General features: G+C 37.5%; 1 protein-coding gene across 1 annotated transcript in view; it reads left to right on the forward strand.

Moving 5' to 3' along the window:
- The window catches only part of XB5762037.L (uncharacterized XB5762037 L homeolog), a gene marked incomplete at its 5' end in the record, with an annotated part of 583381 nt that overhangs the window by 115177 nt on the left and 441650 nt on the right, over positions 1–26554 (forward strand).

Below are 26554 nucleotides of genomic sequence, written 5' to 3' on the forward strand. Positions count from 1 at the left end.
ATCCCTGGAGTTTACTGAACCAGGTTTTTAGTTCTTCTTGTGAAATGTTAAATGGGCGATCCGGTTCCCAAGAGAAGGGGTTGATGTTTAAAGGGCCGATTCACTAACTTCGAGTGAAGGATTCGAGGTAAAAAACTTCGAATTTCAAAGTATTTTTTGGGCTACTTCGACCATCGAATGGGCTACTTCGACCTTCGACTATCGAAGGATTCCAACTAAAAATCGTTCGACTATTCGACCATTCGATAGTCGAAGTACTGTCTCTTTAAAAAAAACTTCGACCCCCTACTTCGGCAGCTAAAAGCTACCGAAGTCAATGTTAGCCTATGGGAAAGGTCCCCATAGGCTTTCCTAAGTTTTTTTGATCGAAGAATATTCCTTCGATCGTTGGATTAAAATCCTTCGAATCGTTAGATCGAAGGAATAATCCTTCGATCGTACGATCACAGTATTTGCGCTAAATCCTTCGACTTCGATATTCGAAGTCGAAGGATTTTAATTCCTAGTCGAATATCGAGGGTTAATTAACCCTCGATATTCGACCCTTAGTGAATAAGCCCCTAAGAGTCCTTGCCATAGGGAGATTATAATGGAAATATTTGTCTCTATAGAAACAGCTGCGTCTAAGTACAGCAAAACATAACAGATGAATAAAAAAAGACCGCAAGAACAATATGGGGCCGATTCATTAACTTCGAGTGAAGGATTCGAAGGTAAAAAGCTTTGAATTTCGAAGTATTTTTGGGCTACTTCGACCATCGAATTGGCTACTTCGACTACGACTATCGAAGGATTCGAAGTAAAAATCGTTCGACTATTCGACCATTCGATAGTCGAAGTACTGTCTCTTTAAAAAAAAATTCGACCCCCTAGTTCGGCAGCTAAAAGCTACCGAAGTCAATGTTAGCCTATGGGGAAGGTCCCCATAGGCTTTCCTAAGTTTTTTTGATCGAAGGATATTCCTTCGATCGTTGGATTTAAATCCTTCGAATCGTTCGATTAGGAGGATTTAATCGTTCGATCGAAGGAATAATCCTTCGATCGTACGATCGTACTATCTGCGCTAAATCCTTCGACTTCGATATTCGAAGTCGAAGGATTTTAGTTCCTAGTCGAATATCGAGGGTTAATTAGTCCTCGATATTCGACCCTTGATGAATCGGCCCCTATGTGTCCAGACTCAACTTGTATCAACTTGCAAGAATTATTAATTCTTCCATTACATATCCAATGAGGGGTGGAGTAAAATAACATAATACAATTATTGACCAATATTCCTGTAGTATGAATGGAATCTGATCTTTTCACAATCCCCAGTATCATTCTGGATGTAAATCACAGAAAGCATCATTTACGACTGGAAGTGCCATGTGCTAAATCCCCAGGTTATTTTCCAACAATGCAGTATTTTTTCTCCAAAACTCATTACACTTAAGGGGGAAGTTAGATTGCATTCAATACAATTGCTTCTGATGCATCAAAATAATCCCAATTGTGTTGTGCAAGTTGGAGCTAAAATCTTCATAACGGGAACAGGTCCCTTATGAAGTTCTGCAAGAAAATGGTGTTGGTGTGTGATCTTTTGGGCACAAGTCTGCTGAACTTAATGACACAGTCCACTGAGGAAACCCTGGCATGTTCAGAGTGGTGGCAGCTCCAGGATCCCCTAGCATCAGTAGAGGTAATGTGTGTTGGGTTTGGTGTTATTTCCTTACAAGTAGTAAAAGTTAGGATTAACAATAACACAGTGTGGCCTGACATCAATGGTGAAGCAACCAATTATAAAAGATGTAACTATACTTTTTAATGCATAATTGCAGCAGGGTGTGCTCTATACATTTTTGTTTCCTATACACTTAATAAATATCATCATAGTGCTTCTAAACCTCCCCATTCAATCAGTTTTGTCACTGATAACATAATGACATACTCATGCTGGTCACCCTCCCTGTGAGTACCTGCTGAAACTGGGTTGGTAGAACATCCCAGACCCTGTACACGCAAAAAGAAAAATTCCCCTTGATAAAGGCTGGGTGCCGAAACGTCGGGGTAATTTCCAATCATAGGCAAGGGTGTCCACTTCCTTATATTGCCTGGTTTTCCTGTTACAATTTGGTGGTATGTAGTTCAATATTATTGTGAATGTACTATATGTTTGATATATACTAATTGCACAGAGCATTTGTTGTCTACATGTGATTTCAATATACTGCCTATAAAGAGACTTTTTTTTAACAATACCACCAGTGAGTTTGTATAATTAGTTTTCAGTGTGCAGGCTTACAATGTTGAAATAGTATTCATAATGGCACCTTAAAACCAAACAAAATATTTCAAACCATAATGGCACTTTATGGGGGTGGATTGGGGCTTTCTTGCATCTCAGTTAACCTGTTAAATTGTCTGGGGGGATTATTTACTAAAATCTGAATTTATCTCATTTAAATAAAAAAAACACAACCAAACTCCCATATCCGATTTTACCTTATTTATTATTTATTTCAATACGTTTTTATTGGGGTTTTTTCAAGTTAAATTACAGCTTTTGGTAAAAGCCTAATATATACTTTAAGTAAAAGTTTTTACATTAACACATAATGACATTAATAATCACATTAGTTATTAAAATTTGTATAGAATTTGTCACAAACAATATGTTTATACAGTATTCTAGTAATAAACTTATATTTCAAAACATTGTTATAACAAACCTTATTGTTTGACTAAATACCTCTATTAATAGTAAGTCAAGGGAATTTTTCTAGAAAAGCTATAATTGTTTAAGGTAATAAAGTATTATAAGTATATATCTGTATTACACCCCTTATTTATTATTTAAAAAGCTTTATTTAATCAGTTCGGCTAAAAACTGTATAAAAACGAGTGAAAAACTGAAATAGTTTTTTCCCGAATCACTCGATTTTTTAAGGGGGGGGACCTGAATACGTGAGTGATACTCAGAGTTCCCTGTATAACTCAGCCTGTAGCCTTGTGTCTTTATATGGTCACAGAACCCCTCATTGACTTCTAATATCCTTATCATTTACAGTAGGGGGTACATTATCCCTTATAATACATGAGTGATACTCAGAGTTCCCTGTATAACTCAGCCTGCAGCCTTGTGCCTTTATATGGTCACAGAACAACCTCTCAGTGACTTCTAATATCCTTATCATTTACAGTAGGGGGTACATTATCCATTATAATACATGAGTGATACTCAGAGTTCCCTGTATAACTCAGCCTGCAGCCTTGTGCCTTAATATGGTCACAGAACAACCCCCCAGTGACTTCTAATATCCTTATCATTTACAGTAGGGAGTACATTATCCCTTATAATACATGAGTGATACTCAGAGTTCCCTGTATAACTCAGCCTGCAGCCTTGTGTCTTTATATGGTCCCAGAACCCCTCAGTGACTTCTAATATACTTATCATTTACAGTAGGGGGTACATTATCCCTAATAATACATGAGTGATACTCAGAGTTCCCTGTATAACTCAGCCTGCAGCCTTGTGCCTTTATATGGTCACAGAACCCCTTAGTGACTTCTAATATCCTTATCATTTACAGTAGGGGGTACATTATCCCTTATAATACATGAGTGATACTCAGAGTTCCCTGTATAACTCAGCCTGCAGCCTTGTGCCTTTATATGGTCCCAGAACCCCTCAGTGACTTCTAATATCCTTATCATTTACAGTAGGGGGTACATTATCCCTAATAATACACGAGGGATGCTTTTGTGCAAACAAATTGGCATCCACCTAGTGAATATGACTTTCCTTGCCCTTTAATGCAATGCTCTGGTATATGGACCATGCTCCATTTAATTTGCCTTATATGGGCAGTTAATCCTTTATGAATATCTTTTTGTAGACTGGTCTTGCAACATTTCATTCTAAATTATTGTTGAGTTCTCACTGGGAAGCATACCTCCTAACTATCCCATTTACAGCGGGACAGTCCTGCTTTTAACAGCTCAACCCGCAGTCCCGCATTTGCACTGAAAAGTCCAGACTTTCTCTGCACTGAACAGCCAGAAAAAGATACGAAGTTGCAAACTTAATTGGCTTTTGGCAGAGAGCCCAGAACAGCCACCAGGTGCACTAAGATACTTTTATAACAATTTTGAGATAAGCAAATAAGTAGTTGTAACAATTTAGATATAGAGGTCCATTGGGAAAAGTTAGACTCACAGCTTAAAGGGCAATTCACCTTCATTAACAAAGCTATAATTGAAAAAAAAAAACAGAAATATGTACTAACTTGTGAAATGAACATGGTAATTAGGGGGTGTGGCCCCAAAAAATGGTCAAAAAATGTTCTGCCAACTTTTTTGTCCCTCTTTTTATTTCTAAAATTTTTGGAGGTATGCTCTGTGCTGCTGTCACTTACTGAGCTTAGGGACCCACTCACAATATACAGTACACATAGAATAGAAATGTCACAATATAAGGCTGATTAGTAATTAATACAGATAATTACTACATGGCAGCACAGAAACCAGTGCAATTAGCATCAGAATTTAATAATCAGCAAACCTGTAGCATCAGCTTATATTACAGCCAGGGAAGCTCATTTTCTGCTGGATAATTAGTGACGAGCCCTAAGCTTAGCTTCTCAACAGCCAATCAGAGCCCACTGAGCATGTGAGTGTCACAGACACTTTCCAAGATGGTGACCCCCTGTGACAAGTTTGAAGTCCTGGATCATTGCTGCTATTGACAAGCTGAAACTTTAGCCTCATGCAATAAGTTCAGTATATTAAATATGGCATTTGTAGCCATATTCATTTTTAAGGTTTAGTTCTCCTTTAACTTCATTACTTATTTACTTACAACTCTTAGATCCTGTTCTTCTGTTATCACTGACAGTAAATCATTCTGAAATTAGCTTTAGGAGGTTACATTTAAAAGTTTACCTTATTGTAATGTATTTAAATCCCAAATGCTTGTGCAGTTCAATGATTCCACATAATGTGGTTACTAAAATAATATAATCTACTATACTTCATTTCAGACTTTTATGTACTGATAGTCAAGCTTGCAATAAGGAAGCACTCCTAAGTCCATGCGTGTTCATTGGCTGTGCTACTGCATGTAAAACCACCCACAGTCACAGAATGCGTAATCCAATAGAGAAAAGTCACATGGAGCATTAACACCATGGAGTGCACATATACATATATATATCACGCTTGATGCATTTTGTGGCCATGTCCACTTCCTCAAAAGCAATTAATCCATTCAGTGATACACACATACAGTAAACTGTATATATTGGAATGGGATATTGGAGTAAAGGGCATATTAATCTCATGAATATCAATATACTATACAATAAACACTAACTCGTAAATGTATAGTTTGCTTGTTATGTTATGTGCACTAAAATGAGGGGGTGATAAAGTCCATAATATCACTGGAAAATGAATTAGAAAAAGCACGTTACTTCCTAATCACAATTTTGTCCCCCATATACTTCCACAGTCCTGAGTTGATAAATAAAGAGTGAAAAGAGTGAAAGAGTGATATTCTGAGACAATTTGTAATTGGTTTTAATTTTTTTATAATTTCTGGTTTTCTGGTTTATCTTTTCCTCCAGTTTGCAATTTCCTTAATCTGGTAGCTCGAATCAAAATTACCTTAGCAAATATGCACTGATTTGAATAAGAGACTGGAATATGAATAGGAGAGGCCTGAATAGAAAGATGAGTAATAAAAAGTAGTACATTTGTAGCCTTACAGAGTATTGGTTTTTAAAGAAGGGGTCAGGGCCCCATTTGAAACTGGAGTCAGAAGAAGAAGGCAAATAATTAAAAACCTATAAATAATGAAGACCAATTGAAAAGTTGCTTGGCCAGTCTATCACATACTAAAAGCTAACTTAAAGGTGAACCACCTTTTAAGTCTGCTAAAAGTGATTTAAATATTAAATAAACACAATATTGATTATTTTGCCGCCAATATGGATTCATGCAGCTTAGTCACCATGGGAGATGGCCTTGATAACATGTTTCCAGATAAGGAGTCTCATACCTGTAATAATTCTGTCCTATTTTTATTTTATATAAAACTTTCCAAGGTGCCCATCATGTTCAGCCCATCAGGTAACAGAGGCAAATGGTCCGTTTAGTCAAGAAGCATTCACAACAGAAATGGACCCTCTACCCACTGAAGCCCTGATTTTGGAATTAAAGGGATACTGTCATGGGAAAAAAAAATTTTTCAACATGAATCAGTTAATAGTGCTGCTCCAGCAGAATTTTGCGTTGAAATCAATTTCTCAAAAGAACGAACAGATTTTTTTATATTCAATTTTGAAATCTGACATGGGGCTAGACATATTGTCAATTTCCCAGCTGACCCAAGTCATGTGACTTCTGCTCTGATAAACTTCAATCAATCTTTACTGCTGTACTGCAAGTTGTAGTGATATCACCCCCCTTCCCCCCCCATAAGCCAAACAACAGAACAATGGGAAGGTAACAAGATAACAGCTCCCTAACACAAGATAACAGCTGCCTGGTAGATCTAAGAACAACACTCAATAGTAAAAACCCATGTCCCACTGAGACACATTCAGTTACATTGAGAAGGAAAAACAGCAGCTTGCCAGAAAGCATTTCTCTCCTAAAGTGCAGGCACAAGTCACATGACATGGGGTAGCTGGGAAATTCACAAAATGTCTAGCCCCATGTCAGATTTCAAAATTAAATATAAAAAAATCTGTTCTTTTGAGAAATTGATTTCAGTGCAGAATTCTGCTGGAGTAGCACTATTAACTGATGTGTTTTGAAAAAAACATGTTTTCCGATGACAGTATCCCTTTAAGTTCTTAAGATTGTAATATATTTTACTCTTTGTGTATGTGCATTTATTTACTAAATTAATCTATGTGCCATAGGGTATTCCCTGTTTTATTGCTCCTCTCTGTAAAGAGCTTTAATTTTGTTCCTTTGCAGTTCACATAGTTCTAACCTCAGCAAGGGATACTCAGCAAGGGACACTGTAAGCAAAGAGCAATGTTTTTTCTCTAACTTAAAAACAATTTAAAACATGGGTAAAGTGGTGTAATTTTGAAAAAAAAAAGTTTTACTAAAAACAAATTTACCTTCAGCCTTGTTTTTATTAGAGATTAAGAACAATCAACATTTTTTGCCAAAGATAATTTCTGCAAGTGAAATTTTGCCCTTCACCATATTATTTCTATATTGTTTCAGGCAGGTGTGCAACATATTCCAGAACCATTGTGGGTATTCAAAAGATGAATTCTGAAATATACAATGCCTAACATTATGGGGCACATTCACCAAGCTCGGGTGAATGAATAGAGGGAAAATAACTCGAATTTCGAGTAGTTTTGTTGTGCTCCTCGACTATCGAATTGGCGTAAATTCGCCTGAGTAGAATGATTCGAATAGATCGAGTGAAAAAACGCTGTGACTATTCGCCCATTCGATAGTCGAAGTACTGTCTCTTTTAAAAATCATTCGACTGCCTACTTCGCCAGATTAAACCTACCGAATTGCTTTAAAAGCCTATGGGAAAGTCCCATATGCTTCTTTTCTAAGTTTTTGATTGAATAAAAAGGCATTTGATCGATCATTCGATCGAATGAAAATTCTTCGATCGAATACTTGATCGTGCGACTATTCGCCTGGCAAATATTCGCCCATTCAACTATTCGCCAGCGCGTAAATTCGCCCGAATTCCCTAATCGATTCTATTCCCCAGTTAAATTTAGAGGGATTTAACCCTTCGAAATTCGACCCTTGATACATCTGCCCCCATATATCTGACAACAACCGTCAAAGCCTTATTTTACTGGTCAGCTATTTTTTCTGTTTCCCAATCGGGTGGCATTGGTGTCTGCAGGTCAATGCAGGCTCAGTTTTTGGGTGTGATTTTTTTCTAAAGCAAAACTTTAGGGCAACGACACATGGTATGATTTGTTGTGGCTACAAAACTCCAGTTGTAATAAGGATGGTTCATTTAATGCTTGCCATACATGGACTAATATTTTCTGCAGAACTAGCCACTCCTAAGAAGAAAACACGTTGGCCTGTGAAAATGATGGCCTCTCTGGCCATATCTAAACCAGATATCAAACATACTGGCTGGAAATTCATGTCAGGCAGGGAATATAACAGACCATTGATGTGACACTCTTCTGAATAGTTTGCTCTGACTACTCATTTTATTCCATCATTAGCTGAGAACCAGATTATTGGAACAGCCTCAAGTGAGTGACCACATGCATGATAGAACCTACACATTGTCCAACAGCTCTACTAACCTCCACTAGGGTCTTTTTACGACTTCTTGTCCCTCTTCTATTGATTCCTGTCTAGTTGCCTGGAACAAGAAGGAAAAAAAGATGGAAGTGTCCATTGGGAGCGAAAAACAACTGTCTGTCAAGACTCATAGGGATGTTACCTGACTCAAGGTGAAAAGTGACTTTAGTGACTGTCATGAGAAAAAAAACACATTGATTGAGATTTGAAGAAAAGCCCTTGTGGCATATTCAGGCAGGAAAGCACTGACACCTGCACTTCTGTGTGTTTCCCATTAAATTCAGTGGGAGTCCCCAGAGGCAGTTCTGTACCAACAAAAAAACATGAGCAGGGAATCTGCTGTTTCTGACCTTTGCCTAAAGGTAACAGAGGGATGTAAATAATAATCCTGGCCCTAAACTCAACTGTCAGCTTATTCACTTACTGTATGAGCATGATACAGTGTATGGAGGTATACAGTATCTAAAGTCAATGTAGAGAACTGCAGAACTATTACATTCACTGATGCCATGTAAGGGAGAAATATATTATTGTTGTATGCCAGAGAAATGTATTCACCTTTTAACATTGTACATATTATATAATTGTGGCTTGTGCCCTTTATCTAATGCTATTTCTGTAGCATAATTTAGTTATTACTTAGTGCAGGCAGTGACAGAGCTGTCAACATATTTTTTGACAGAGTTTCCTAGTTTATGCAGCTCTACTGTATTTATTGCTTAGTTTGGAGTGTAACCTATTCCTGGTGCTCAGCAATAAATACAGTTGGACTGTTGACTTTTTGCAGATCTCTCTGCCCTATGGAACTAGCACAGTTAACGTGACCTCCAGCTGTTCCCTTCTCTTTTTGCCAACCTCTCAATACTGGATTCGCCCTTTCTTTTAGGTTTTCTTATTCTGTCCACTCACTGTTGCTGATTATTCAACCTGCTTATACTTTTTGGTTCCTTCCTAAGGGTTCGTTTTCTAAAGTCAGTAAGGAGTATTCACAGAAGGTCTTGACTCTTTCCCAGCTCATCTGTCCTTGCTGTTCATTGCATATCAGCATGACTCTTAGGGGGTTATTTCCTAAACTCTGAATGCAGAAAATCACGAATTTTTCTGAATTTATTAAACCCTGAGGATGAAAAAGTCTGCATCTGAAAATCCGGCATCTCAGAGGGTGCATATAGGTCAATGGAGAAGTCCAAATGATTTTTTGATGTGCGCTGGGTTTCGTGCAATACCCCAAAGTTTTCTGAGTTTTCGGGTGAAAATTACGAAAAAATCTTGAAAATCGAATGAAAAAGTCAGAAAAAATTTTGAAAATTTGATTTTTTTCCTGCAAAGCAAATTTTTGGGAAAATGTAATAATAAATAAGCGTAAAAAAACCCAAGCGGATTTGATCGGAGCTTGTAGCAGAAAATATTGAAATGAATTTGGACTTTGATAAATAACCCCCTTAATGAGTGAGGGCAGGTCATGATCAAACATGACTTAGCAGAAATCCAATTAAGATATAAACAGGAGCACCTACCGTAGGCAGAGTTTGTGGCAGAAAGAAGACCAACAAACTGACAAGTCATTGGTTTCAGTGATGCTTTTAACTTTGAATTTCTTGCAATCACTCCAGAGAGTGTGTTATGTGCCAGCAATTCAATGCAATAATATGTATTTGTTAGTGTATTGTTGTAACACTATTCAACAGGGCCCCAGCAGCTTGATATCAAAGCAGAATGAATTGTTGCAGAGATCATAAGGTAAGGAAATACTGGGGAGATTAAATAGAGATTTTTGTACAGAGCCAGTCTGGTTAGTGATACAGTCACATTATTATACATGTGAGAGTGAAGCATATTCATTAAAATATCTCAGATATGGATCCCTGTTTTTACACATTTATTTATAGATACATTTGTACTTAAGAAGTGGAGGACAGTTGAGTGGATGGAGGAAGCATAACCCACAACCTCAAGCACCAGCTATACAAATGACTAATAATGAAACTACTTGCCAGCCAGTATCCTTCTCTGCACCCCAAAAGTCATGGGTGCTGCTTTCTCTATAGTTGAACCCCTGGATACTGATACATTATATAAAAACTCACCAGTCATCTCCAAGTGGAAACTAAAGTGCTATGTACGATGCTGATACCTTTTTGCTGATGCTCGATGCAGTCCCTGAACATTCACAAGTTACTGTACATACAAATGTTCAGAAATGGGTAAATTTAGTACAAATTCCTTTTTTTTTTGCCCCTTTGTTTCTAATTATGAAATGTCAGGTGTGGGAAAATATAATTTTTTTGCACAGCTTTTTTTCCCTGCAAAATAGGAAAGATTTCACTATTTTTCTCTAAAAATGTTCACTATGGTGAAAATTTTAAATTTCCAAAGCTTTTATTATCAATGATGTTATTTGCCTACAATTAGGGGGTTGTTTACTTAACTCTGGTCTGGCTTTTGTGGAAAAACTTAAATTTTTGGGGTTTTATTTAAAATACTGCAAAAAAAAAAGCCTGAATCCAAAATCCACCATCTTAGACCTGCCAACGTTGTGTAAGTCAATGTCAGAGGTCCCTATCCTATTTTTACGTTTCTGTAGTCTGCGCTGGAATTAGCCTAAAAATCCAACCATTTCGGCGTTTAGGGCAAAAACTCCAAAAAATTCAGGCTTTTGGGGGAAAAACCCTTAAAAAATCGAGCGATTTGGTAAAAAACCTCAGGAAAAAATCATTTGATTCGGGGTTTTGCTTGACTTTGAGTTTTTACCAGGACCGATTATCGAGCTTTTCTAATAATAAATAAGGTAAAATCAGGTATTAGAGTTTGGTCGTGGTTTTTTATTTAAAAAGTGAGATAAATTCAGATTTTAGTAAATAACCCTCCTTTTTGCACCAGAATAGTTTTTATTGCAATCAAAATAAATTAGAAATGGAAACAGTAGCTGCACAAACAGGAGGTTATTTGGTGCTTAACCCATATATCGGATGCCACAGAATGCCTAAATGTTCATCAGCTAATTCTCAAAATGTTTTATGTTATTCCTTTAATAAGTATCAAAAGGCACCTTGAAAAGCGCTTTGGGCATATTGACTATCTCTTCATCTTGTAATAGTGGATAAAAGAACTAGTTCTTACTGACTGACAGTTATATGTACTTGAAATACAATGCTTTGGGTTCAGTTTAGATGCTGAGTACAAATAATAGGACACAAATCATATTCTGTCACTATTCTGTCACGTCATACTGTCGTATATCACAAACAGGTTATACAGGATTTCTCCCCTTGTGCAAGATGTCTAACATTCCTTGTTTGCTTTGAATCATTTTTTACTTCTTTGCAGCTTTCCAAGTCAGTATAATCTTTAGTTTTATTTCCTTATAAATTTGCCTAATGGGGAAAATAAAAGCTGAATATTTATTTGACATTGCTTTAGGTTTCAAAAACAGATGTAACTGGCTCAGCAGATACATAGTACAGTCCTGCTAAAATATATGCAAATATTGTGCTTATTGACACCATTTATAAGGGGATAATTTTGACCCCTTGGTTGTGCACACACCTCTTGTTACATGGTTCAAATAACAGCCGCAGTGGTAAATAAATAAGCACTAGTTGCACCGGAGTTTGATGACAGATACAGTGGTCCCCATTTCATAACACACTGTGGTACTTCTCGGCAGACAAAGTGTGTGACCCCCAGCACCTCATGACACACACAGGGGGTTATTTATTAAGTTCCAAATGGTAAAAACTAATTATTTTTACTATACTATACTATAAAATCCAAATTTTAAGTGTAGAAAAAAAATCAAATTTTTCGGGATTTACTAAAGCCCAATGCTGCAAAAAGTCTGAATCTGAAGTCAATGGGAGAGGTCCCTATCCTATTTGGAAGTTTCTGTAGTCTGCGATGGAATTAGCCTCAAAATCCGACTATTTTGGACTTTTCGGGCAAATATCTGAAAAAATTAAGCCTTTCGGGAAAAATCCAGAAAAATCGTACGATTCGTGCAATCGCTCGATTTACTCTGAAAAAAACGTACAATTCAGGTTTTTGCTCCATTTTATCGAGTTTGTCCCTGATCCGATTAAATTGTGCTTTTCTAATAATAAATGAGGTCACATTGTGGATCCTAGTTTTGATTTTTAAAATCAGAAAAAATGGATTTTGAAAATAACCCCCACAGTGTGGGTAGGGTTGCCATTAGTGAGGGGGGAATAAATTCGCCATACGCCATTTCACTGCAAATTTCCGCATTTTGCCATCGGCGAAAAAATTCATGAAATTTGCCGGTGAAAAATCTGCCACGTCAAAAAAATTTGGGAGTGTGTCACAATATTGACATGTATAAGAATTGTCGCATGTCAAAATTATTCAGACCCCTATTGACTTTAATGCATTTGGACAAAATAGGCTCGCGTATAAAAATTGTTGTGGGCGTCAAAATTGACACACTTCAAAATAATTTTGACGCCCATTGACTTCAATGCATTTTGCAAATTTTTCACAGTTTCACGAAATTCTCCCATCACTAGTTGCCACCTTTTTAGAAAAAAGAATACTGGCCTTTATATATTTTTGATATTTAGCCTGGAATTAGCCTGAAAATCTGATTATTTCGGACTTCGGGCAATTATCTGAAAAAAATTGGGCCTTTCGGCAAAAATCCAGAAAAATTGTACGATTTGTGCAATCGCTCAATTTACTCTGAAAAAACTTACGATTCGGCTTTTTGCTCAATTTTATCGAGTTTGTCCCTGATCTGATTAAATTGTGCTTTTCTAATAATAAATAAGGTCACATTGTGGATCCTAGTTTTGATTTTTAAAATCTGGAAAAAATGGATTTTGAAAATAACCCCCCAGTGTGGATAGGGTTGCAACTAGTGAGGAGGGAATAAATTCACCAGGCGCGAATTCACGGCCAATTTCCGCATTTTGCCACCGGCGAAAAAAATCTTGAAATTTGCCGGTGAAAAATCTGCCATGTCAAAAAAATTTGGGCGTGTCTCACAATATTGACATGCATAAGAATTGTCGCATGTCAAAATTATTCAGACGCCTATTGACTTTAATGCATTTGGACAAAATAGGCTCGCGTATAAAAATTGTTGTGGGCATCAAAATTGACACACGTCAAAATATTTTTGACGCCCATTGACTTCAATGCATTTTGCAAATTTTTCACTAGTTGCCACCTTATTAGAATAAAGAATACTTTTAGAATATTTTTTCCTTATCAACACTGACAGCAAACATCATATTTACAGGCCAGGCTGGTAAAATATCAGCCAGGCAAAAACGCTAATGTATGTGCTATGTATTATACTGTGTTGAGAACACGGGGGTAATACACCACGCATCGCCAGCCTTTCCCTTGTAAAAAAAAACAGTGTAAAAAATGGTGACGAATTTCTACGTCCGAAGCAATGCGGGATAAGGGCAGCAAATCTGGCATTCACATGGAGTAAAATTACATAAACCTTGATAAATTCGCAATTTATTTTACACAGCTTTTTACACCATTTATTTGGCAAATTTAAATTTACACAGCATTTTACGTCACAGCATTTTTGAGGTGCTGAGTATGACCAACAAAACACTGGGGCCCACAGACTGTATTATCCGTTTCAAATAAATAACAACCAATCTCATGCCTTGTGTGGGATTACATCTTCTCCTAAATGTACCCTATTTTGTCATGGTTATATTCGTATATTGTATACTTGTACTGTTTTGACTGTGACTTGATGTCATTTGTGTGTCCAAAGGAAATAGGTGCAAAGGAGCCTGGGAGAAAAGGGGGAGTGGTTTCCTGTGACAGGAGAGTGGCTGCTTCTCTTTGTTCTGAGGTAACTTAGAACAGAGTAAAGCAGCAGGAATAGAAATAGCATAGAAAGAAATATAATAGTACAGAAAAAGACAATGACTTATTATCATAGAAGCTGCAGGCAAAAAAAAAGAGAGTGAGAGAAGGATTCTGTGAGGTAATGGGAAAGTATATACCTCATATAAATGGTTTAAGAAATTGGCATCACAGTGAGCAATAAAAAAGCAAGTAAAAGTATAGGAACTGTTATCTGGAAACCCGTTATCCAGAAAGCTCTGAATTACGGAAAGTCCATCTCCCATAAAAATCAATTTTATTCAAATAATCCAATTTTATAAAAATGACTTCCTTTCTTTCTCTGTAATAATAAAACAGTCGCTTGTGTTTGATCCCAACTAAGATATAATTAATCCTTATTGGAAGCAAAATCAGCCTATTGGGTTTATTTAATGTTTACATGATTACATGATTGGCACCACGTGTAATGTGTTAATTATACAGTTAAAGTTAACAACTAGGGGCAAATTTACCTAGGGTCGAATATCCAGGGTTAATTAACCCTGGATATTTGACTGCCAAATTGAAATCCTTCGACTTCGAATATCAAAGTCGAAGGATTTAGCGCAATTTGTTCGATCGAACGATTCGAAGAATTCCTTTGATCAAAAAAACCTTGGAAAGCCTATGAGGACCTTCCCCATAGGCTAACATTGGCCTTTGGTAGGTTTTAGGTGGCGAACTAGGGGATCAAAGAAGAGACAATACTTCGACTATCGAATGGTCGAACAGTCGAACGATTTTTAGTTTGAATCGTTTGAGTCGAAGTCGAAGTAGCCCATTCGATGGTCGAAGTAGCCAAAAAAACATTCGAAATTCAAACTATTTTTCCTCAATTCCTTCACTCGAACTAAGTTAATGGGCCACCTAATGTTCTAGTTTATCTAGACAAAACTAGGGGTGTTATTTATTAAGCTCCGAATACCCGAAATTCCCCGAAATCCAAAAAAATCTTGATTTTTTTTTTATAAACTCGGACTTTGAAATAAATCACAATTTTTTCGGAATTTATTAAACCCCAAGGGCTAAAAAGCCAGAATATAAAAACACGGCATCTCAAACCTGTCGAGGTTGCATAAAAGTCAATTGGAACAGTCCCATTGATTTTTGGTTGTGTCGGGGGTTTCAGGGAATTTCACAATGTTTTCGGAGCTTTCGGGTGAAAACTCTGAAAAATTCGGAGATTTCGGGGGAAAATTCACGAAAATCTGAGCTTTTCCCACAAAGGTAATTTTCGGGAAAATGTAATAATAAATAAGCTTTAAAAACCCGGTTAGATCGGAGTTTGTAGCAGCCGGTACTGAGATAAATTCGGACCTTGATAAATGGGCCTCTAATTGTTTGCTGGATAAAAGACAATAGTGACAATTCAAAGGTCCATGATTCAGTCTTCACCGAATTAAATGAACCTCATAATACATAATAATACATAACCAAGCCATCACACAAGGGTACTCAAGGCTTCACCCACCTCTTCACCTCCTCATTGCAGCCACCACTCTCTGCTCCCAGTCGTCAACTCTTCTTTTTTTCTCTCCCTATTGCAGCTCCCCACTCAGAAATCCTGAACTCCAGCATCAGAGTTAGAAGAGGCACTAGAGGTATGTGCTTAGGCCCTAGTGCCCCACACACACACACACTATTGTGCCCTAGGCACCTACAACTAGTTCTGGCCCTGCCTCACTTCCTATTCCAACTCCACATTCCCTGAATATACCCTATGCCCTTTTTCCCTTCTGGCCATCGGTAGAGAAGAAGCATGTTTACCTGTCTAAGTGCCTCTGCATTATTCAAGTGCAGAAAGCATGTTGTCATGTTAACACGTGTTCTTCATTTTACATTTGTATGTACAGCATTGGAAGGAGGCCATGTGCATCTTCTCCCCTTACAAGACACATTGGGCCAGATTCAATTCAGTGAGAAAAAGGTTTATTACGTGAAACTCATGGATGAGATTCAATTTGAGATGCAATTCAACTCAGAAAAAAGTATCTCAAAGTTTATCACGTGAAAACTCTATTGAAGTCTAAGGAAAAAAAACTGGAACTGACTTTGGAGAAAAGTTTTTTCTCCTCTAATTGAATCTCATCCAAGATTTTTCACATGATAAATCAGGAGACAATTTTTTCTCATTAAATTGAATCTGACCCAATGTCTTTTCCCAAAAACAATGGAAATCCAGATATACTTTGGGCCATATTCAATTCAGGGAGAAAAAGTTATCCCCTGGTTTATCACGTGAAAAGTCATGGATGAGACTTCAGTACAGTGCAGTGTTTAAGTGATAAATCATGAGATAAGTTTTTCTGAATTGAATTGAATCTTGTCCGTGACTTTTCACGTGATGAACCCTTTTCTCACTGAATCGAATCTGGCTGTTTATTTAAACATTTACATGGTAACTGGGACCCCAAAACATTGCGTGTTGTGAAATGGAAACATTCTTAAATACAGTATATTTTGTTCCCTAGATCTGCAAATTCATGTGACAAACATTTACCTTTGTAACACACACAAATATTATACACACTTAGATCACTATGAAAGTATGCAGTCATGTATTCTATCCCCAAAGGAAAAATGTAAAGTACACATTTAAGCCTGAACTTCCACATATCTCAAGGGCTGTTTTCTCTGCATTTATTACCCCTTTTAGCCCTCTCTTTTTCACTGAAAAACTTATTTCCATTGTGATGCCACCCACACAAATTTGGCACAAGCATTTTGGCATCATCTGTAGAGGGCAAAATGATTAAGCAGCTTTCAAATAATTGTGCAACTTCAATTGAAAGCATTATCTGACTGTTCTTTAATGTTCACTGGTTGTAACTGTCAAAACAATGTTGCAGAAGTCAATCTCGTCCAGCCAAGACATGTCTGTTAATCAGCTGGCTTCTGCTGCATTGTTTCAAAAATCAGGACTACTCGCTGAATAGTTTTAATGAAGTTTAGATTTATATTTCCTATTCTGCAAAAATATGTACAGTTGGGTTTACTGCACATTTGTATAGTGGAATGCAGACAATAATCTGACTTCTTAGGCCTCCAAGGAATTCGGTGGCCAAACCTCCAAAGATGTAGCAAGATAACATAAAATGTCTATGTATAATATCCCAGAACACAACAGGATAAATGCATTATACTGTCCTTACACTTAGGGAGTTATTTACTAAACCCCGAATGCAAAAATCACGAAAAGTGTTTGATTTTTTTTTTTATAAAATTGGATTTTTAAAAAATCACACATTTTTCTGAATTTATTAAACCCTGAGGATGGAAAAGTCAAAATCTGAAAATCTGGCATCTCAGACCTGTCGAGGTTGTATATAAGTCAACGGGAGAAGGCCCAATGATTTTTGATGTACGCTGTGTTTCGTGCAATACCCTTTCGGGTGAAAATTTCTGAAAAAATCCATGAAAATCAGATATAATTTTTTTTTCCAGCAAACCAAATTTTCAGGAGAACTAAATAATAAATAAGCTTAAAAAGCCAGAGCGGGTTTGATTGGAGTTTGTAGCAGAAAATATTGAGATAAATTCAGACTTTGATAAATAACCCCCTTGGTCTTAACTTATGAAAACTCATGAACGAGATTTGAGATTCAGTTCAATTCAGAAAAACGTATCTCACAGTTTGTCACGTGAAAATTCTATTGAAGTTTATGGGAACAAACTGGAGGTGAATTTGGAGAAAAGTTTTTTTCAACTCAAATTGAATCTCATCCAAGAGTTTTCACGTGATAACTTTTTCTCTCTGAATTGAATCTGGCCCACTGAGTATTGCTTTGTAACAACATGTTGTCTTTTTTATTTGATGGAACCCATGATTTTGACACACTTTCACATGCTAATGATATTAAGATCAAAGAATAAAACTGCCATGTTTATCTCATCTTGCTATTGGAAATGAGTTCACTGTTATACTGTACCTGCAAACATTTTGTTTCCCACATCATCAAGCCTATGTTTTTTCTTTCTTTCACATAACAGACAATAACCTTTGCAACACACACAGTTCTGAAATTTTGAGGTCATGTATTCTGTCCCCACAGGGAAAAATGTAAAATAAACTTTTAAACCTGAGCATCCGCATTTCTCAGGCTCTTTTTGCATTTTTTCCCTGTTTTATGCCTTTCTTTTCACTGTAGGGTTTCCTACCACTAGTAAAATTATATTTTCTTTTATTTATTTTTATGTATTTACTATCTATTTAAAATACAAGACTCTTTAAATGTATTAGTTCATTTTACCATAATCTTATGCTTTATGAGAGTCACCCTCTAGTGTTAACATGCCATGTGGGAGGGAACAGATTTCTGTCGGCCTAAGGGGATTATGGGTACTCCTTAGTCTATAAAGGGGAGGGAAGCCCAGGCTTTGGTTTCTTTGGAGTCCAATCTATGAATGAAGCTGGATGTACTGGAGGGTCAATGTAAGACTACATTATTGGAAGGAAATACATTATTGGAAACAACAACTTTTTTGGAAAGGACCCTGTGAATTAGGACTAGAGGATTGAGTATTCTCAAGGCACCTGCACCAACTCAGACTCAATTGGGTTGGACCAGGGCAGTGCACAATCTCTAAGAGGCAACTGTCAGTTCTGGTATCCCGGGGTTGGACACTTCTGGGTAATCTATTTACATCATTGATCTGTATATGTCATTACTATTTTACTAAATTTAAGGAACAAAATTAAGGAGCAGTGGCAACCAAATTATTTTTAAGAATTGTGATGTGTTTATAATTCACTCTTTACCATCTGAAAAAGAAAGGGGCATGTAACGGTGCCAAACCTTGAAAGCAGCAGAAGCTAATTAAAGGGGTGGTGTACCTTTATTTTAACTTATAGTATGTTATAGCATGGCTCATTCTAAGAAACTTCAATTGACCTTCATTTTTTTCTTTTTTATAGTTGTTGATTTATTTACCTTCTTTTCTGACTTTGCCCAGCTTTCAAATGGGGGTCACTAGCCCCATCTAAAAACAAATGCTCTGTAAGGCTACAAATGTATTTTTATTGATACTTTTTATTACTCATCTTTCTATTTAGACCCTCTCCTATCCATATTCCAGTCCCATATTCAAACTAATGCATGGTTACTAAGGTCAATTGGACTCTAGCAACCAGGTTGCTGAAATGTCAAACTGGAGAGCTGCTGCAAAAACCCCACAAATAATGAAAAATTAATACCAGTGGCAAATTGTCACTCTCTACATCACACTAAAAGTTAATTTAAAGGTGAGCAACCTCTTTAATAATAACTTTACAATATCTTCTTTTTTTACAGATCCAATTAATAGTCTTTAGCCATAGTGGGACACACATGTTCAGCTTTGTTCCTGCAGTGCCACTCAGAAATAAGCAGTAGACTTACTTTCTGGAATTATTATTGCCCTTATTTTCAACGTGTTGTATATGGCAAACAAGCTCTCAATAAAACAAGATGAAGAAATTCACTTCTTTTGAGGCCCTGTTCCTCTTATGGACATCATTCATGATAACCTATGGTGAGTAAATTATATTAAGCTGTCTCCTATCCCACATTACACAGAGGCATTAACTAAAAAAACACACAAATTTTAAGTGATTTCAGATTCCACTTCTGCACCGTTTGTTAAAGAAACCTTTACACTAGTTCATGTTTAATGAGTTATATCAGTATAAGACACTGGTGAAGGCTCTTTTAATTTTTTTCTTCTTTTTTCCCTCTACCTTCTTTCTACTTCGTAGCTCATTAAACAAATTCCTTTCCATTTTTTATACATCTGTAACTGTTGAAATGTGTAGTAATAGCTTAAAAGGCACAAAGGGTTATTATTCTGACTTTTCACTTTTATTGAGCTCACAATATGGCTAGTTTGTGCAACACAGTTATTGGTCCCCTATCAGTCTTACATATTAGTCCTGCTGAAAGTGTTAAAGGGTACCTATCACTAAAGCAATGTCCACAGTAGAGTCCACACTAGAGATGGTGAAAACAATACTATTTTATGAATAATATGCCTTCATTTTGTGCAGTGCAGTGCACTGGAAGCCTACTCCGGGTGCAGGTGCCATGTTCAGACACCTGCATGTGAGTAATGAGCAAGTGCCCTGGCTTGCTCACTAGACACATGCATGTGATATAGAATTCAGGTGACATGCTGGGGTACTCGCTAATTGTTTGCATGCATGTGTTTTAGCATGGCAGGTTACAGGTGCAGGAGAAAAACCCATCATGGGTTGGGGATATGCTTTAGAAAATATTGTTTTCCCCATCCACTGTGTGGGCTCTGCTTAACCCACACATCTGGTGAGGGAAACAATGACTTGGTGATACAGTGGGTGTCCTTTAATGGATTATTGAAAAATTTGCTACTGAAATTCCAAGTAAGAATGCTATGCTGTGCCCCAGGCTCAGTTTGGGTGGATCCACAGGGTACAGAAATAAGGGGCACCATAAGAGCATTTTATAAGAGCCACACATGCTGTAGTAGATATTCTTTTAAGGTTTGTGGCGCTGTTATTTATAACTAGGGTCACTCCTGCCATGAGGCAGAATGAGAATCTTGTCTCAAGGGGCAGTGAGCATCCAGTTACCAGGGGCAACAAAAAGCCACCTCTGAAGAGCCACATTTCTGTTTTTTAAAACATGCAATAGCTCTCTCTGCATTAGCCATGCAGTCCCCCTTAACACACTCCAACACTAAAGAGACGGGGCAACAAAAGGGCTGCTGCCTCAGGTCGAAATCAATCTTTGTGTTGCAAGAGTAACAAGTGGATTGAAGAGAAAGGAGAGAAAAGGTGGAAATGGTTATAGGCAAAATGATGATAGAGAGATGGATATTGCCAAGGGCTGATATTTGTATGGGTCAACTCATGGAGATTCAGCATCAGCGCAAGGGGTGTGTTGTTATATTTGTACCTCTATGACCTCGTACGTAAAGGAAAACCACGAAATAGTGCAAGTTCAAATACAATGAGGTAGTTTATTGTGTCCAAAATACAAGACAATAGGTTTTGCCTGGGGAAGCAGTCGTGTGTCACCTGGGTGGTACCCGAATGCTTTTCCAAAGATACTCCCACATAACATAAGTTTATATACCCATCTTGATGTCATAGATGGGGGTGATAACAAATGGGGGTATGCCAATACCATACATGGTCTGACTCCTCCTTGTCCAATTAATGTCTAGATAATTTGCTTAGTCTTACAAGTATTTCAGACAATATTGCAACATATTGTTCTTAGTTCCAACGGTCCACGGTCTCGCAATCAGCTATTGGCTAAACATAGCCCTTGTGGTTATTCCAGTAAGTTTGAGCAACACTTATGCAAAAGGGGCAAGACAAACTGGCGTTATGCTGACACTCTGGAATTTAAGTAACAGAGTGGTGATCATTTATTTGTATGGCCTAGTATAAGCTATATGAGTGACCATTGTCCACAGTAGACCATTTAGCCCTTAAAGTCCATCCTGCCTTAGGCCATATAGCGTTATGGCGTCATAGAGGGCGGGGGTGACAAATATCAACCCTCTGACACTAGCCATTCGTCCGTCTTAGGATTTGGACCGTTCCAGCTATAAATTTCACTGTCAAGTGGTGGTGAGAAAATGAAGGAAAGCTATGTTAGGCTGAAAGAACAAATGGAATATATGAGAGGTTTTAGAAAGAAGGAAATCAGATTACAGTTGTGCTGCAATGCATTCAGAAAACAATCTGACCTTCAGCAACTGAAATGTTCATACAAAGCCTGAAGGCCCTTTGTAGGGTATAAGGCACAGGAAAGAAATGGGGTGTGATTATATGAAAATATCATTTTTATTTGTAGTACAACATGTAACCTATTTTTCATTAACATTTTGTGTATGTAATGGGATCTTCTGATTCCAGAAAGAGTGCTTTGCATTATCTGTACCACCATCTATTCTTCACTCCCAGTGATTGGTGTAGCTACCTTTAGCTGTGTGTACAAGCGGTGGAGTAAAATCAGAGCTTAAACACAGAAAATTATCTTCTTCTCTACTGTACATGTACACCACCCAGGGCAACAGGCAAGGACAGGGAGTGTCACAGCTCTCACTAGAATACCCCAGGTGTGGGAAGGATGAAGGGTGACCTGTGGTTTAAAGTTAAAGAATAAAATAATCACTGGTGGATGCCTAACATATTGGCACTCCCCAGTAATTAAGACTTTGGGCAAAAGAGAACAGCAGCCTGTAAGGCTGGACCTTGGTTAGGATTACTTTGAATGGTTCCAGATGAAGGGAAGTCTAAAGGCCCAGAACCTATATGAAGAGTTTGGGAAAGAGGGACATTTATTTAGCCTATTTATCTTGAAACAGGATCCAAAAAGTACAAGAGGTAGTTCTCTAATCAGGGACCAGTGCATCCAGGTTGACCCGGTATGTTAGCCAGAAGGTTATAGTCCTGTTATAGCTTACCTCTGAAGTGAAAGGCAGCCAGGCTAGATTAGCCTGGGAATAAACGAGCTGCTAGTTATTGCAGACAGTGTATTGTCTGGTGGGACATGAGGAGGAAAGTAGAAACTAGTCTCAGTTTTCATGAGGACCCAACTATATGCTGTTGGGCAACTATACTGTGAGGCTGCATTATTGCATTGTAACTAAGGTCCTTAATAGAAGGAAAGGAGAGAGAAACGTGACTCTGGATGTGTCTGTGGGCCATTAGTGCTGGAATAGCTGATTTAGTTATCAGAATTTATCTGAATTTTTTAATAAATGTTAGCCTCCTCTGTCCCACATACCCTAGTAATGTTGTAAGGGTTGATGATGCAACCAATTTCCCTCTTTCCCAAACTCTTCATATAGGTTCTGGGCCTTTAGAGAGAGGCAGATATCAGAGAAAAATAAAAAAAAGAGGAATTCCAAATTATGTCACAATGTCACTCTTGCATCTTGCTAGAAGTTAATTTTAAGACGAGCTGCCCCTTTAATAATTGGGGAGGTCCAGCCCACTAAAGAGAAGCTGTGATTCTCACCTTGAAAATAAACTACTTCAATCCTGAGTGGTCCAACATGGGACCTTTCAGCTGCTGATCAGCTGCAATTCTCTTCATTCCTTGTCTTCTTAAGCAACAACTGATGGGCCACATCTGGGATGCAAATACTGCAGATAAATAAATTGACGTACAAAAAATTCCATTTCTGCCCCAGCTAAACATAAACCCTTAAAATAGGACAGTGATATTCAATGTTGATAATTCCCTACTTCTATGTGTTTGCAGCAGGAGGAGACATCCAGGTAATTGGTCGTATAGGGGAGACTGTCACACTGCAGTGCCCTCTGAATTCACCAACAAAAATCTCATGGATGTTTGGTGACAATGGGGAAAACATACTCCTTGCTGAATACAGAAACCTGAAGTTTATCAGAGTGAATAACAAGTACTTCAGCAACCGCCTTGAAGGATCTAACAGTGGAAGCACATTAAGGATAAAAAATCTGAGAATAGAGGATAGTGGAGTCTTTACTGCTCGTATTACTGTTAATGGAAGTACTACAGACATTAATTATATTCTCAATGTCTTTGGTAAGTGAGTGTGTCTGTATGTGCATGTCATGTGAACAAGGGTGTGAGAGTTCTTGGAGTTTAGATCACACAGAATACAGAGGAACTGATTTTTTTGTTAAGCAGCATAAAATAACTTTGTTAAATACTGACTGTGTAGTGAATGAGTGAAGCAGTTCATACAACAGTCACATTTATCTAATTTTTTTTTTTAATAAACAAAGCTCGACCAAACTCCCATCCATGATTTTAACTTATTTATCATTAAAATAAGCCAATAAAATCGAGGGAAAACCAAAATTGTACACATTTTTCAGACTTTACTCACAATTGCTTGATCTTTTTTGGGTTAACGGCCGTAAACCCTGAATTTTTGTTATTATCGAATGAAACTCAGCACAGACCATGATATCTACAAATAGGAATAGAGTGATCTGCCATTGACTTATACATGACCTCAACAGGTTTGAGATGGAGGATTTTCGGATTTGGACTTTTTGCAGCATTGGAGTATAATATCTAGTGTAAATAATTCTAAAACAACTGGACTTGCTGAGTAATCATTGAAGACATTTCACTAATCATTTGAGTATCAATGATTACTCAGCAAGTCCAGTTGTTTTAGAATTACTTATACTAGATATACCATGACCTGGATGAATGAAAATCTTCATAGTCTTCAAAGTATAATAAATCTCGAAAAAAAAATTTGCCCAAAAAAACCCTACAAGATAAAGTTGAGGTTTAACAAATAACCCCCTAAATATCAGTTTAGAGACTGATGAGAAAAGCAAACAGGCTTAACATATAATAAAAATGTATCATACTACCTTACTAATAGATAATTTTAAGGTGAATTGTCTTCAGTAAGGGGTCCATGATTGCAAGGCAAACACCCTGTTGGTCTTACCCCTTAACTAGAAATCCAAATGTCCATGCTGATTACTCTCTACTTCTACGTTTCTATAGGAAGAGGAGACGTCATTCTCCAGGTGAATAGCCGTGTAGGGGAGAATGTCACATTGCCAACCTATCCGAATCTGGCAGCTGCCATTGAAAGAGTCTCGTGGATGTTTCATGTCAATGGGAAAAAGAAACTCCTTGCTGAATTCAGAAACCACAAGTTTATCACAGTGAATAAGAATTATTTCCTTAACCGCCTTGAAAAAGCTGACGATGGAACCTCATTACGGATAAGAGAGCTGAAATTGGAGGATAGTGGAATCTTCACTGCACACATTCTTGTTAATGGACGAAAGAGAGATATTTCTTATATTATAGCTGTGTTCGGTAAGTATGTGTGTGTCTATAAATGCATGCCATATGCACATGAGTGTGAGAGTCAGTGCAGACAGACTTGTATGGAGGAACTAAACTTAAAGTTAAAGAGAAAATAACAGAAGCCTAGTGATGGGCAAATAAATTAGCCTGCCACAAATTCGCAGCGAATTTCCAATTTTCACAATTTTTTTCGTGAAAACTTTTGAATTGCTCGATTTTTTGTGAAAACTTTCGAATTGCACGATTTTTTCATGAGACCGTTCGAATTTCACGATTTTTTTCATAAACTTTCCGATTTCACAATTTTTTGTAAATTTTTTGCCGTTTTGCGAATGTTGCGGTAAATCAGTGAATTTTTCAGAAAAGCGAAATGGGAGAAATTCCCCCATCACTACAGAAGCCATTAGGGAAGTAGACACAGGGCCTGAATTTATTATATAGGCCCCTCGGCCCTGTGCCTAGGATGGCAAAGTTTTGAGGGTCGGCCCTTAGGGTGCCTATTTTTTGTTTTTTTTAAAACCCTCCCCACCATCCACCACCAATTTTCATAGGAAATCCAGTGATGGAGCTAAGGGGGTGAGGGGTCCAAGGAAGACTGCAGAAGTGACATCACCTGAACGGCGTGCTGGCGTTACTTCCACTGAATAAGGCGTATGAGGTCAGTGCACCAGCACATGACATCAGAGCACACGACTTAGGGGCGTGTTTAGGTCCGATGCCTAGGGCGGCATCGGACCTAAATACAGCCCTGAGTAGACAGACTTATAACCAAAGCAATAGCACAAGGATTTAAGTGATGGACCTGTTGTGATGCAATAGATGACATCAGTTTCCCCTGATAGACTCTACACACCATCAGACTTAAGCTTCAGTTTATAAAACAGACACTATAAATAAACTCCTCCATCTTCTGTAGCAAACTATAAACCTCAAACTTTCAGGCAGATTATGGGAATCTCTTAAATAAGAGAGAAGTTTTTGACCATCGATTGTTGCATTTTTAGATACATTTGCTGTAATATTGGATGTACCTACTACTATAGGTCTTCCAGTAGAATTAAGACCCTAAAGTATTTTGGGATTCAGGTAAAAAAAAATATGATTTTACCATGGCATCCACGCTGAAGAGTTTCTCACTGGGTCACTATTTAATACGTTATATCTTAATCTCCAAACATCCATTATGATTTTTGTGTGCTTTCAGATTCTACAAAATGTCTCACTCTTACTCTTTAATACTTAATATTTCTTTATCTACAAGTCCCATTATCAAACTGTCAGGAAGTATAGCTGTGTAGACAGCTGTAATGAGCTGTCTAATAATTAAAATTATTCTAGTGCTGTTCAATATTGTGGACCTTGTTATTGTCCACCAGAAAGTGGTGGGAAGGGAACATGAACTGTAGAAAGTATTAAAGGGATTGTGATGACTACACCTACTTATGAGGTTTTAAATTGAGCAGCCATATGGGACAAGCTTCTCACCAGGAACTTCTGTCAGCAAAACATATTTGTCATACCAATACACCATGAAAAGGTTGGTATAGCTACTGTAGCTTTTGTCAGTTATATAGATTTTG

Source organism: Xenopus laevis, chromosome 8L (assembly GCF_017654675.1).
Source record: "Xenopus laevis strain J_2021 chromosome 8L, Xenopus_laevis_v10.1, whole genome shotgun sequence".
Classification (NCBI taxonomy): Eukaryota; Metazoa; Chordata; class Amphibia; order Anura; family Pipidae; genus Xenopus; species Xenopus laevis.